The sequence below is a fragment of the Quercus suber genome, unplaced genomic scaffold (genome assembly GCF_002906115.3).
Source record: "Quercus suber isolate HL8 unplaced genomic scaffold, Cork oak 2.0 scaffold_427, whole genome shotgun sequence".
Classification (NCBI taxonomy): Eukaryota; Viridiplantae; Streptophyta; class Magnoliopsida; order Fagales; family Fagaceae; genus Quercus; species Quercus suber.
This window is the reverse complement of record NW_027069878.1, coordinates 168,685-184,521: the sequence shown is the minus strand read 5'-3', so window position 1 is coordinate 184,521 and position 15,837 is coordinate 168,685. Positions and strand designations below refer to the sequence as shown.

The window sequence follows — 15,837 nt, the reverse complement described above, 5'->3', positions numbered from 1 at the left end:
AACATTGGCTTTGATTCTCATCATTGTTATAACTAGCAAAGAGTGTTGCACAACTAGTCCCGTGGCTGATCTTTTCCTAAAGCAGATCTAACAAAGCAATAGAGAGGATGAGCAAAACTCAATTGTAACGCAAACCATTTCTTCTTTCCTTATTTGTTTGTCTTTGTTTTCCTTCGCTCTTTCCATCTTCCTTTCAACTTTGTTTCTTAACCAAGAAACTCGATGCATCATCATTTGTTAGCTAATTTTTCCAATGATTCATGATGGCAGGTATAGCAGTGGTTTAGAGTTGGCAAATTTCGTTGTGACCCTTGATATCTTGCACGATGCATGGACTGCAATTTGGATTCTATACACAGAAATCAGTCAGAATGAAGGACCATCTTCCTTCGTGAGATTCAAAGTTTATGAGCTACCAAACTATACCATTATAGCGTTTTTCACCTGGCCCTCTAGTAGCAAAGACTCTGTTCAGGGTGGGGGAGGAGGAAATTTAGTTTCATCTTCAACTTTTAAGTTGTCTTTTCCTTTCTCTGATTTCCTGTGCCCCAGACCCAAAGACCCAAGTTTCTCCATTAACGAAACTGCGTTTCAGCTTTTTAAATCCATTTTTGGTGTGCTCCCGAAATTTGAGGTACCTCCCTATACTCTGAAAAATCTTATTTATTTATTTATCATTATTAATTTTTAGTTTTGGTCATAGCACTTGTAAACTTGGCAAAAGATCAAGCAGTTAAGTCTCTAATTCAACCGTAGGTCATAACTAACAAATTAACTGCCTGAACTATATCATTGCCAAAAATATCTTTATAAATTGATACAAGCTACTTTTTTTTTATTCATTTATTTTAGAAACAGAGTTGTTGGAAGTTGGCAGTACTCATTTGTCAAGTACTATTATTGTTTTTTTTTTTTTTCTGCAAATATTATTGTTATTAATTAATAGTTATTATCAACATTTAAATTTTAAAAAATATCCTTGATATGATGTTGGATAAGTGATAATCGGTATGACAATTGTGAATGTTTGAGATGTCAACCATTATTTGGGTAAATTATATTAAGCTACCCTGAGGTTTAGCGTAATGTCAAAAATATCCAAAACTTCTTAAAAATAACCAATTTGGTCCTTGAAGACGAACGACATGTAACACTGTTTGTTTCAGACCCAAAGGTTTTTTTTTTTTTAATTATAATATCTTTTCTCCATTCTTTCTTCTTACCTCATAGTCAACACCACACCTCCACACACTTGACCTTCTCTCTATCTCTTGTTTCTTTTCTTTTTACTCTATTTTTCACTTGATTCTCTCTCTCTCTCTCTCTCTCTCTCTCTCTCTCTATTTTCTTTTCCTTTTCCAGGCCAGATCTTACCCTCTTCTTTCTCCCATCTCTTCTCTCCTGTCTCTATTTCGCTGATGGAAATCCTTTGGCAGTGGCTGATGGGTCAATAAATTTTAATGGGATAACTGGATTTGGGTTTTTTTTTTTTTTTGGGAGAGAAACTAGATTTGGGTTTAATAGCAATATTGTGATGGAATTTTGGACCTTGGCTAGTGTGATTGGGTAAAGGTCATTCAGGTTTTCATGGGTTTCTTTGTGAAAGAGATGAAGATTTCTCGACAACCAAACACTGAGTAAAGGAGTCTAAAGAGTAGATGAGACTATATGGGTTGTCATTTTGATATTTTGGCTACTAATTAGGAATGAAGAAGATTTATGAGTTGTTATTTTGATTTTCTTGGCTGCTAAACATAGAATGGGGAAGATCCAGAGAAATGAAGGGTTTCAAGGAGATTAAAACTTACACAAACAGGGTTGGGGAGTGATCCTTAAATCCTCGGAAGGATTTGCGTGAATTTTTGCAGAAATAAGACGGATGATTTGAAAAAGTGGATGAGCTTAAACATTTGGGTCGCTGGAGAGTAAGAAATCGCAAAGTAAATGAGAGAGAGTCTTCTCTGAGGCTTTATATAGGGGCCAGAGAGTGGGTGGGAGTTATCCCGCCCAAATTCTAGTAAAAACATCAACCGTAGGATCGATGATCCACTGTTGGATGTAAGAGACAAAACGCCGCCTGGAGCAATTAATACCACTTCGTAAATACCAAAACAACAGCGGCAATGATGAAGTGCCTAGATCTATGCTCACACACGTGTAAACTCAGGTATTCTTCGCATTTTTATCTTTTATTCTCTATAACAAATCAAAATCCTATTTTTTCTCCTCGGATGTAAGGGAAAAATTAAAAATTTGAGGCCCTATTTAAAGACTAAAAGTTTGTCCGAAGAGAAATAGACGATTGAGAAAGACCCCAAGTGGGGGAGATATACCTAAAAATGATCGAAGAACATAGTCCGAAGAAAGTATCAGTAGTTCGAGGAGTGTGTTGTCCTCGGATATAAAGAATCTCAGTTAAGCAAGTACCTGGGAGGTTCGAGTGACCTTCCTGACGGTTCCAATGATAAGGACAAATCTCAGGCATGCATAGAGATGATAAGAACGAATAAATATCTAGAGGAAAAGCTGTTACCACCACATTAAATGCACTGCATCAACTTTTCTGACTGCATTAATGTGGAGAAGACTCCTAAACAGTGCATTCTCAACCACCACCACTCAGAGAACCACAGAAGATGCTAGATGGGATATACACTCAAGTGAAGGCTCGGATGACTAACAAGTGTACGATCAAGATGATCTAAAAAGTATATATATATATATATATATATATATATATATATATATATATATATATATATATATATATATATATAATGTAAGAGGTCTCCCAGAGGGGGGGGGATCTAGAGGATTTATAAGAATGATACATGCACAAGTTTGTCTCTTCGGACATGAATATATTCAATTTTTAAGTTTGTTCTTACATTGATTCATCAGTAAAATCATTATTGAACATTGTTTAATTTACCATCAGCCCAGCTCTTTCACCCATTCTCTACAAATTCATTGTCTTAGGTTCATTGGGCTCATACTCCAGATCTTTTGGGCTTGGGTTACAAATCTTGACCCTACATAGCTTATTTTCAGTACTTTTTAAAAAGAAATATCTTTTTATTTTAATGAGAAATTGTCACATCATCTACTAACTAAATAAACCTACTACCACTTGCTATTGTATATTTAAAACAAAAGGACACATCCAGTTAAAAAAGTACTGAAAGTAAACCAAACCTCAAATTCTATATCTAATACGAGTTAAACCAAAGTGTTTTCTTTTCTAAAAATGAAAACATTGTATCCTTGAGTTATAATATCATGTTTATTTTCAAGGAAACATCAACTGGTGGCTCTAAGAATACAACAAAATCTTGTGAAAGATTAATCTCATGCCTTTTTTTTTTTAGAAAAAAAAAAGCATTGGTATTGGTGAATGCATTAGTGCATTTGTTAGCTTCCTTATAGTATTGGTGAATCCTAACTGTGGGGTCAAGATTTGTAGCCCAAACCCAAAAAATTTGGAGTATGAGCCCAATGAACCCAAAAAAATGAATTTGTAGAGAATGGTTGAAAGAACTAGGCTGGTTGTAAATTAAACAACATTCAATTAAGGTTCAACGGATGAATCAGTGTAAGAACAAATTTGAAACTTAAATAAATTGTTGTCCGAAGAGATGAATTATTATTTGAAAAGCTAATACAATTCTTAGAACTCCAGTCCAATCTCTTCTTTCTCTCCTTTGTCTGTAGGAGGTCTCTTACATTTATATAATTTTCTTTTAGATTATCTTGATCGTCAACTTGTCTTCATCTAAACGTTCACTTGAGCATATATCCCATCAGATATCTTTGTCGGTTCTCCATGAGTGGCGGTAGTTGAGATTGCACTGTTCAGAGGTCTTCTCCACATTAATGCGACCAGAAAAGTTACTGCAGTGCATTTAATACGGTAGTAGCAGCTTTTCCTTTAGATATTTCTCCGTTCTTACCATCTCCATACATGCCTAAAGTTTATCCTTATCATTGGAATCGTTAGGAAGATCACTCGAACCTCCCAGGTATTTACTTGATCGAGACTCTTTATATCCGGGGAGAATACACTCTTCGGACTACCGATGCTTTCTTCGGACTATACTCATTGATCATTTCCAGGTATATCTCTCCTACATGGAATCTTTTTCAATCATTTTCTTCTCTTCTGACACGCTTTAACCTTAAAATAGGGCCCTAGGACCAATACACAATGTTGGGCTTTTACCCCCACACTAACCATTATAATTCTTTTCAAGCTTTCCCAAAAATTTGTCTCAATGGCAATAGGAAGATAGTATCATTATTTTTAATATGATATTGATTAGCAATTATTTAAAATATTTTTTTGATGACAATAGGAAGATAGTATCATTATGTTATAATATGATATTGATTAGCATTTATTTAAAAATATTATTATTATTATTATTATTGAAAGAAGAAGAAGAAGAAGAATATGTATGTTTCTCAAAAAAAAAAAAAAAAATAATATATATATATATATGTGCAGTCGAGGCAAAATGAAGCTACTATCTTCGGACATTCTAATTGTTTTTTTTTTGGTATCTTTCCCTAGCATCCGAAAAGTGGAAAATAATTGGAAAAAAGAAAAAAGAAAAAAAAACAGTTTGCATTGGTCTGAAAGGGCAAAATTAAAATTATTTTATTTCTTTATTAATTAATACAGACAAGTACATAGTCTGGTCATAGACGTTATATAGTTTCCTTAAAGAGGAAGCAAAATGAACTGGTTTCCATCTGATTTGGTCTCAGCTCAGACTACGTCAAAGTTTTGTCAGCAAAAACATTATGAACGTTTCTGGCCTGTGACCAACCAGGTCAAAGTTGTCCCAGTCGTTGAAATTGGTTCCATGCTTTTAATCTCCCCGATACCCACGCCTTTATGTCTCCCTCTGACATTCATAATAAATATGGTAAGATATCAAATTTGCATAACGAACCAAAAATACAAAAAAACAAAAAAAGTAAAAATTTAAAAGTAACTTTCTAACTTTTAATTTTTTTCATTTTAATTTTTTAATTTTTAATTTTATCATTTTAATCTTCTAACTTTCAATTATTATTAATTTAATATTTTGTTAACTATCTATTAAGTGTCTCCGTTAAATGAGCAAAACGCCATCTTCACTTTTTTTTAATTATTATTTTTTATTTTCGTAATTAAAAAAAATTAAGAAAACTGTTATTAAAAAAAAAAATTAGGTGAAGAAAGGAGAGTCCGTCTGGGTCGGCAGTGGCAAAGCCAATATCAAAAAACTTGATGAAGCAAATCGTTTTAAGAATCTAAGCAAATCGTTGCTTGATGGTCGGCAGCACCTTCCTTTGAACTTGATGAAGCAAATCGTTGTCAGAATCTAAGCCAAAGCCAATATCAAAAAACTTGGACAAGTCCCTTGTGAGAGACTAGCGATTTCAACTTCTTCTTTGGTGTAAGTTCATCTGAACCATTCTTCTCCTTCTCCTTCTCAAATCCAACACACCTGAGACCTGTACCCTCATAATAGTACTGTGGATGCCAGTTATCATAAAACCCAGAATTCATGACCATAGAAAACTTTCTGGGTGGTCTCACTCTTATAGTAGCTCTACATGGCTTGGTATTTTCAAAGTGGGTCTCAATCACAGTGCCAGAAAGACAAGGAACCCGCTGGAAAGTCATGCCGGAAACTTCCATTTTGACGCTGAAACTTGAAAACCCAACACACAATGCNCCATGTGACTTTTTCTTTGGATTTTCTTGGCTACCAAACACAAAATTATTAATTATTAATAATTTTCTTTTAAGAAAAATTCTAAGAAAATCGTTGGGTGGTGTTGATGAAACATGAAATGGTGTGGTGTTAATGTCCCACTTGCTTGTTGTCATTGTAGTCTTCCTTTAGAAATTCCAAGTAGCTTTGCACAAGAAGAGAATGCACAAACGGCTTTACACGCTGTTAGGGCTATCCAACCCACCCCCGTACTCGACCTGCTGCAACCCGATTCGACTGTTCTGGCGGTTGGAAGTGGGTCCCAAGCTCCAAAACCGACATTAGGGGGTCAGTTTCGAGTCCCATTCTTCAAAACCCGTGAAACTCGACCTGCCTGAAGACATTAAATACCTGTGATTCTTAAGCTTTCCGACTAGTTTTTCATCTTCATTTGGCAGATTTCGGCGACCAAAACAATCAGATTCGGCATAGATACACTAGATCCGGTGATTCTCGGCACAATTTGGGGGAAAATCATCGGATTTGATGAAATCTCTGCCAGATCCAGCTAGATCTCACCAGATCTTGGACGAATTGGGCGAGATCTCGCCGATTTTTGCTTTTTTCAATGGTTTTGGTGGTTTTGACTTCACCCGAAACTGATGCCCACCCGATGGGAAACCGACTCGTGAAACTTGACCTTCGTACAGTCAGTTGCAGGTTGGGCACCTGCCTATCCGATCTCTTACGGGTCAGTTACGGGTTGGGCACAAACCTGACTCGCCCAACCTGTGGATAGCCCTACATGCCGTTAATGTTAAGGACCAAATTGGATATTTTAAACAAGTTTTGTATGTTTTTGGCATTATCTCAAACCTCAGGTAGGTTATGTATTTTATTCTTTTTTTTTTTTTTGTGAGGATTGATGTTTTATTATTAATTATTTATTTAATACTCTGATTTTTTCATAGATTTCTATATTTTTCCAATATATTGATCTGTAACCCAATATATTAAGTGGGGGGGGGGGGGGTGGGGACCCAATTTTGTATTATTGATATGTTAAGTTAAGTGGCCATGTGGACACTATAAAACCATTTTTCATTAATTATAGTTAACAAAAATCAAAGAGAAGGGTTAATTTGGAAAAAATTTATACTTCCGGTTAAAATTCAAAATAATACAAAATTGACAGCTCAACTTGCTAACTAAAACCAACCAATAGGCTCTTTTTGCAATTGAATTTGTAAGGTTGAATTTATTGAACCATGTGTTGCTTTATTCCATGCCAAATTTATTTGTATTTCAACAATTAGATACCCTGTATTTAAGTGGGAATCATGTAAGGGTTGTGTGTGAGAGTGTGTGAAGAATTCAAGTGTGTATGCATTCAAGAGCATTCTCGCGACTGAGCATACTCGCAGACTCACAAGTGACTTGCGACTAATGACTCGCCAAAATGTCACATGTGTGAAGCATGAAGGAAGCTAAAGGGTCACGACAGCTAGAGCACTACAGGACAAAAAGAACAGTCTAACCAGTCAGTTATTGCGCGACTAGAACTTGCGACTTGTCCCAGTCACGAGTGAGTTGCTAAAACCCCCTGTTTTGCAGAAAAATGACTTTTCACATTCCTCATATACCCTACTATAAATACCCTTAAACCCACGAAATGAAAAGAGCTTCTAGAGAGAATTTTGAGAGAGAAACCCTAGAGAAAAACAAGATTAACTCATCCATAATCTTATTCCTTTGATTCTCAAATTCTACTACTCTCACCCTCTCCATTGACATACCCTTGAGAGGTTCATTAGCCAAATCTTTATTACCATACCCATATCAGTGAGGAGGTTATTTAGTGCTCAGGAAGCAGTTCAGAGAAGATTAATTCATTTGGTTGATGCAATGGGCTTATTGCGAAATCCAAAAGTTAGAGAAGACATAGTTAGGCATAACCTTGTTAGAACAAGAAGCTTGGAGGACTTAGGTGCATTGGGTAGATTAGGCTTGGAGGGTCTATTGCTATTCACGTATCTCAACTTTATTTCCTAGTGGGTCATTTTACTACTTGGAGGGCAACAAAGAAGTTTTTCACCGAGTTTTTAGGTTTCCTTTCGATAACACGTGCCGATGTTATCTTTCTGTTTGCATCTCTCTAAACCTTACTCTTGCCATTTAATTGCTGCTATGTTGTGATTAATTTTGGTTTTAAGTAGTTTGTTTATTTGGGTATTGCTTGTACTTATCATTCCGCACATTTATTGTTTGAGTATAAGCTTGTGTTGATAATTTTAAAATTGGGGATCTAAACATTCACTAGTGTTTTATACACCAAGTGAACTTTTAGAATTGTTTTTGTTGGTATTTCTTGATGCAATTTTAAGATATATATTGATATCATTTTTCATTATCCATTCCAAGATATTATGAAATATCATGATACAATATTTAAAACTATTTCCCTCATTGTCAAGGATCTTGTAGTTGAATTGACACATTCTCATACACAAAGTGCTTTGGAGTTAAGGAGAGTAGGATTCGAGCTGTGAGAGTATAAGGGAAAAGGATTCAAACTGCGAGATTAGTAACATATTGTAATATCTCTAAAAAAAAACCTATTTTCCTACTTAAATTTTATCTGTTCACTATCTTATAATTTATGGTATGTTCCAACATACTGATTTTTTTTTTTTAATAGGACAGCATACTGATTTTTGTCCTTTTGTTTTGTACTATATGTTTTTAAATTAAAAGAGGATAATTTTAGGAACTTATGCCTTTTATCAATCCTCCTAAATTAATGATTTCTTTTTAAAAAGTTTGATTTTTAAAGGTCAACAAGATAGAGTATAATCATTTACATATCTGTTCTAGAGAGAATTCCAAGTCACAAGCTTTCTACTTTTAGCATTCTCAATTTCAAGATTGTTTTATTTTTATAATTGTGTTTTTTTATTATTAAATTATGATATTTGTGCTTAATTAGGTTCGTTGAAATTGTAAGTTTTGTTCATTTTGATTGATTTGGTCTGTAGTCTTACTTTGATTCGTTAATTGTCTAATGGGTTTCTTTCATATCTCTCTCTCTCTCTCTCTCTCTCTTAATCTAATGAGATCTAATGATAAATCAAGTTGACATTGTAAACCAAATTAACTTGAAAACCCAACACACAATGCAGAGTTTTTTTTTTTTTTTTAAACAGTTTTCTTAATTTCTTTTAATTACGAAAAAAAAAAAAAAAAACCAAAATGACGTCGTTTTGCTCATTTAACGGAGACACTTGACGAATGGTTAACAAAATACTGAATTGATAATAATTGAAAGTTAGAGGACTGAAATGACAAAACTGAAAATCAGAGGATTGAAATGAAAAAGACTAAAAGTTAAAGGGTCAGTTTTAAATTTTTTCCAAATAAAAACCCATATAGGCTTATGTGTTTATAAGTTGCTTTTTCCGTTCCAAATTGTTCATCCGTTTAGAAAATTCAACTCTTCAAAAGAATATCATTTAAAAGCAGTGTTTGTCGGGTAAAAATGCACAAAATCCCAAAATTATAAGTATTAATTTAAACAATAAAGCAAGGGTAAGATAAGAATTTTATTTATTAATTTTGAAAAGAGGAATTCATTTTGAAATATTTCAAAATAGAATAGAACACTAATTGTAAGGACTAGATTGAAGCTCCTAGCCCAAAAAGCTCAAAACAATAAATTTGTAGAGAATGAGTTGGAAAACTGGGTTTTAATGAATTAAGCAACAAATAAACAGATTTTGATGACAGAAGAAGGAAAATAACAAACGTTCACTAAGGAGATATTTCAAATAGAATAGGGCACTAATTGTAAGGACTAGATTGAAGCTCCTAGCCCAAAAAAGTATATAGACTAAGGCCCAAAAAGCTCAAAATAATAAATTTATAGAGAATGAGTTGGAAAACTGGGTTTTAATGAATTAAGCAACAAATAAACAGATTTTGATGACAAAAGAAGGAAAATAACAAACGTTCACTAAGGAAAAACATCCTCAGCAGAGTTCGAGGAGACTGATTCTTGTGTATCGATTTTGAAGTTTGATTACAAGTTTGGTTCTAGATTGCTATAGTGTTTCTTTCTTGATTTTTCAATCCTCACCTCACGGAGGGTCTCTTACATTATATAGATTCTCTTGGACCATTTTGATCCTACATTTGTTGATCATTTGAGCCGTTACTTGAGTGTCTATCCCATTAGACACACTTTTTAGCTTTCTGTGAGTTGTGATAGTTAAGACAGTACTGTTTAGGGGTTTTCTTTACATAAATGCGGTCAGAAAAGTAACTGTAGTACATTCAATGCGGTGGTAGTAGCTTTCCCTTAGATATTTTTGGGTTCCCTTCCTTCTTGTATGTTCATGAGGTACGTCCCTATCACTAGAGCTTCTTGGAATATCACTTTGATCCATAGGATCTATATCTGATCTGTGTTTAGCTTATCCGAGGAGATATTCCTCCTTGGACCACCTTTCCATTAGCTTTCTGTGAGTTGTGGTAGTCAAGATAGTACTGTTTAGGGGTTTTCTTCACATAAATGTGGCCAGAGAAGTAACTGTAGTACATTCAATGCGGTGGTAGCAGCTTTCCCTTAGATATTTTTGGGTTCCCTTCCTTCTTGTATGTTCATGAGGTACGTCCCTATCACTGGAGCTTCTTGGAATATCACTTTGATCCATAGGATCTATATCTGATCTGTGTTTAGCTTATTTGAGGAGATATTCCTCCTCGGACCACATTTCCATTTGCATCTTGCTTATTAAGTCCTAAGTTTGAACCACTCATTTCTATTCGTTTGACCTCGGACTACTCATGCTTTTGGCCAAGGCCTAAGGCCCAATATATGATTTGGGCCTTTAACCCTACACTAACAATTTGGGATGGAGCGAGTAACCAAAACGATATTTTCCTGATAGGAAGACTTTGACTTTTATTCATTATTTGTAAAAGGGGAAACACCATGAATACATGCAAGCTTTACGTGGCTAGGACATTCTTCTATCCATGCAACGTAGTTTTCAATATTAGCTGCATATTGAGCCAACAAGTGGGCAGGCACATTGCCCTGCCTTTTTATATGGGAAAAAACAATAGTTCTAAAAGCCTGTGCACTGTGGACAGTTCCTGCAATTATATTCTGCACTGAAGCCGATGTCTCTCCTAATCCTTGAAGCACGTTGTGGATACACAGAGAGTCTCCCTCCAAAGTCACATCCCTTACCCCCACATCCAGAGCGAACTGCACCCCAACTTCCATTGCCTTAGCTTCTATCTCCAAAGCCCCTAAGGGAAGAGCCAACTTCCTACTAAGAGCAGCAATCACCTTACCTGCTGAATCATGTATTAGTACACCAATACCCACTTGCTTCAGTTTGGCAAAAACGGCTCCATCCACGTTCACTTTGTAGTGACCCGGCTCTGGAGGAATCCATTTAATCACATCAGGACGCTGTTTTGGAAGGGCCAACGGACGCTCATTCACAGTCTGAAAATCATCCAACACTCTTAACGAGCTTCTCACAATTTCTCGGTCATCTCTGCATTTTCCACCGTGTCTAACAGTATTTCTATTCTTCCATATTCCCCAGCATATTGTTATAGCACGCTCCACCAAGCCCGGGTAAGAATCTGTCCACCTTTGTTGCTGCCACATCACGTCCATAAATTGCCACACTGGCCTAATCTCAAACGGAATTACCAACTTGCTTGAAGACCAAATTTCTTTGACCTTGTCACAGAGCCAAAATAGGTGGCAAGTGGATTCAGGAGCTTTCCCACACGCTTCACAAATGCAGTCCTGGGTAATGTTTCTTTTCCTCAGGTTCTCCTTGGTGGCTAGAATATTTTTGCAGGCTTTCCAGGCAAAATGTTTTATCTTGTTTGGCACATTCATATTCCATAGGTGCCTCCACAATTGCTTTAATGCAGCAGGGTTCGAGCTTTCGGACATACCTCTATTAGAATGAATGTCTTGGGCTAGTTTGTACGCACTCCTTACAGTGAACTTCCCATTTTTGTTCCCCGTCCATATCACACGATCCCCCCCTCCATGTGCACTCAGCAGGATACTTAGAATGGCTTCAGCATCCTGTGGGAGAAAGTTTTGGCGAATAAGGCCCTCCTTCCACTTTATTCGGTTCCCATCAATCAGGTCGCACACCTTTCCACCTTGCAGGCTCATACATTCTGGAGTGACTACCCTATAAGTACATGGGTTTTGCAACCACTTATCCTTCCATATCTGAATCTTTTCTCCATCACCCACCTACCACCTTATGCCCCTTTTAACCACTTTTTGGGCTGCCCATAGACTCCTCCATGCAAAGGACGGCTAACTTCCCAGATTAGCTTCAATAAAATCGCATCTTGGGAAGTACTTGGCTTTATATACATGGTAGAAAAGTGAGGACGAGTTCATTTGTAATCTCCAACCTTGTTTCGCCAAGAGGGCAAGGTTGAACATCTTTAGATCCCTAAAACCCATCCCCCCTTTTTCCTTTGGCAAACACATCTTCTCCCAACTCATCTAAGCTAGTTTCTTCTCATTCTTCACTTGCCCCCACCAGAACTGCCTTACCATCCCCGTAAGCTCATCACATAATGTGTTAGGCAGTTTAAAACAGCTCATCGTATATGATGGGACCGCTTGAGTAACTGCCTTTATCAATACTTCCTTCCCTGCACTTGAGAGCAATTTTTCCTTCCACCCCGCTAGCTTGTTTGACACCCTTTGTTTCAATTGAGCAAAGGTGTTTCTTTTTGATCTGCCTACCAAAGATGGAAGCCCAAGATAAGATTCATGTGGTTTTATGACTTGTGCCCCAAACATTGCCTTTATTGAATCCCTTATTCCATTGGCTGTGTTATGGCTAAAGAATAATGAAGTCTTATTCCTGTTTAGTTGTTGGCCAGATGAATCTTCATAGAGTTGTAGGATCCTCTGAATTTCAATGCACTCCTTCACTGTTGCCCTCCCAAATATCAGACTGTCATCCGCAAAAAATAGATGTGAGATTCTTGGCCCCCTTGCCGATGCCGCAACACCCTTCAACTCCTTATGGCGGACTGCCTTATGCAGCAAAGCTGACAAACCTTCCGCATAGATCAAAAATAGGTAAGGCGACAATGGGTCTCCTTGGCGCAACCCTCGCGTAGGAACAATCTGACCACATGCATGTCCATTGACCCGTACTGCATAAGTGACCGATGAGACACATCTCATGACCAGGTGAATCCAGTCCTCGTGAAATCCCAATTTGGCCATAATTTGTTTCAAGCACCCCCACTCAACTCGGTCATAGGCTTTGCTCATGTCCAACTTCAATGCCATCTCCCCACACTTTCCTTTCTTTTTCCTATTAATGTGGTTCATTAACTCGTGAGCCACTAACACATTATCAGTGATGAGCCTCTCTGAAATGAACGCACTTTGATTTTCACAAATTATGTCTTGCAACACCAGTTTCAGCCTGTTAGCTACCGCTTTGGATGCTAGCTTGTACGCCACATTGCATAGACTGATTGGTCTATAGTCCGTTACTCTTTCCGGGTTCTTGGTTTTTGGAATAAGTACAATATGTGTCTCATGAAATTTAGGAGGAGCTGCACCATGGTTAAGGAAATCCAACACAGTCTGTATAACAATAGATTTTACAGTAGGCCAAAAGTGCTGATAAAATAAGGGTGGCATACTGTAGGGTCCAGGCGCCTTCATCGGGTGCATCTGCTTCAAGGCTTTTTCCACCTCTGGGGCTTTAAACTCCTGTAAAAGTCTGGCATTCATTCTGTGGGTCACTTTGGTATGAATGGCCTCAAGTAATTCCGCACTGACCTCGGGTTGAGAAGATGTGAACAGGTTCTCAAAGTATTCCACAAACGTTCTGCCAATCACCACCTCGTCCTCCTGCCATTTATCTTCTAAATCCGTGATTCAGAGAATAGTGTTTCGTTGGTTTCTGTTGGAGGCCTTAGCATGAAAAAAAGAAGTATTACGATCTCCCGACTGCAACCAACAGTTTCTTGATCGTTGATGCCACATGTCCTCTTCCACCGCCAACATCCGATTCAGCTCCACCCTTGTCTCTTCAACCTCCTCCATATTGACCCGACCATCCCCTCTCTCCTGCAACCACTGAAGTTTTTTCTGAAGTGCGGATATCTTTTTCCCTACGTGGCCAAACGTATTTTTGTTCCAAGCTGATAGTGATCTCCTACATTCTTCCATGCATTGTGAAAATGGGTGTTGAGTACCTATACCTTTTCCTCTCTCCCAAGCTTCGGCCACATCTTCATCACAATGTTCATCCTTTAGCCACATTGATTCGAACCTGAACATTTTTGACCTCCTTGGCGCTCTCTGTCTTGTCTGTGGAGCTTTGAGTACAAGCATGCAATGATCCGACGTCGATGCCACCACGTGGTGTAGCTTCATGCAGGGGAACATTGTCATCCAGGCCGAGGACACAAAGGCCCTGTCTAAACGTTCTCTAACCCAGCCTCGCTCCCCCAGCCTCCTACTCCATGTAAATTCTGATCCAATATATCCCATGTCGCGGAGATTGCAGCGATTTATCGTCTCCCTAAAACTTCTCATCTGCCCTTCAGGTCGTAAGTTACCTCCCACCTTTTCCCCTAGGTGCAATATCTCATTAAAGTCACCTATGCAGAGCCATGGAAGATTACTTCTCGTGCTCAACTCTGCCAACAAGCTCCATGATTCCTCTCTTTTACTAGTTTCCAGATGACCGTAGAAACCAGTGAATCTCCACGTCTTGTTACTATTCTCTTCAGTAACTATAGCATCGATATGACGAGGAGAGTATGTTTGAACGTCCACTTTCGTGGGCCTTCTCCATAAGAGCGCCAAACCACCACCCCGCCTTATACTAGGAACTACTAGACCTTGTCGCCGATCTAGTTTGCTCTTGATATCTTCCATTTCCGACACTAAAAACTTGGTCTCAATGAGAAAGACCAAGGTGGGGTCTTCCTCCAACACCAATTTTTGGAGAGCTTTAACTGTACAGGGGTTCCCAAGCCCCCGACAGTTCCAACTGATGGCACTCATTGCTCTCGGCGGGGCTGACCTGCAGCCACCGCCGATCCAAGTTGTGTTGCCATTATTTTACTAAGGGTCCAAACCTCCCCTTCCATCTTTTGTTTTTTCACCGCTTCCTCTTCCATTGTAATGTCCACTAGGGGTAGGCGTGACTTTCGCTTCGACCCCATTTCGTCATCTTCGGACTTCATCATCATCTCATTAACCTCCACGTCCCCTTTGTTTGTATCGCGACCCTTTTTCCATGCATTCTCTTTTCCCATCACGTTGGTCACTTGTTTAGTCTTTTTCTGAGCCGGGCCCCTTACCTTCCTTATTTCGGCCTCACATGATGGCTTTTGGTTATGAGGTCCTATGGAGAATAATATTTGGGCTTGGCTTGAGGCTTGGCCCAAAGTAGCATTATTCTGTGTGGGTATAGCACTGTCTAAGTCCATGAGCACCAAGTCCACTTTAGTTGAGGGCCCTACCTGAAGTTCTTTTTGCCTCCCCCCTTTATTTTCCTTTTCATTTAATTTTGAAATTCCCAAAATCCCCTCCTTGTCTTCCTCAAAATCCGGACTAGGATCTGGAAATGGAGATCCTTCCGGATTTGTAGCAGTTTCGGAAATAGCGGTGTCAATCTCACGTAGTTGTTCTTCGAAATCTGTAAAGTCCGGATTTCTCGGGATTTCCTCCTCCCCACGTGACCGTAAAGTAGCTGGACCACCAGTTTCAGTGCTAGTGGGGTCCACGGTGTCCCTCACGTTTGCCTGGCTCTGGTCGGTCACTTGTGGGTCAGTTCTATAGACGGACAGAGCTTCATCCTTTTCGGCGCCGACCTCACTGGTTGGGTCAGTTCTCCCTACACCACTCCTTGTTGATGCGATTACCATCTGTGGTCTTTGGAGGCGTTCCGGTGCTGTGCGCAACCAAGCTCCAAATTGTTTATCCGCCGCCTTGAGAGTTTCTTTGCTCCGGATCCATTGAATGCAGTCTCGTTCGTCATGATCAATCTTCCCACACCAATAACAAAAAATCGGTAGCCGTTCATATTTAAAATCC

At 38.3% G+C, this 15,837-nt stretch overlaps 1 long non-coding RNA gene across 1 annotated transcript; it reads left to right on the top strand.

Annotated features, from left to right (window-relative positions):
• Positions 1-8,293, top strand: LOC112010928 (uncharacterized). The gene is made up of 3 exons (XR_010624294.1): positions 1-124; positions 271-634; positions 8,180-8,293. It is a non-coding gene; the product is annotated as an uncharacterized LOC112010928 (long non-coding RNA).
• The last annotated feature ends 7,544 nt before the right edge of the window (positions 8,294-15,837 follow it).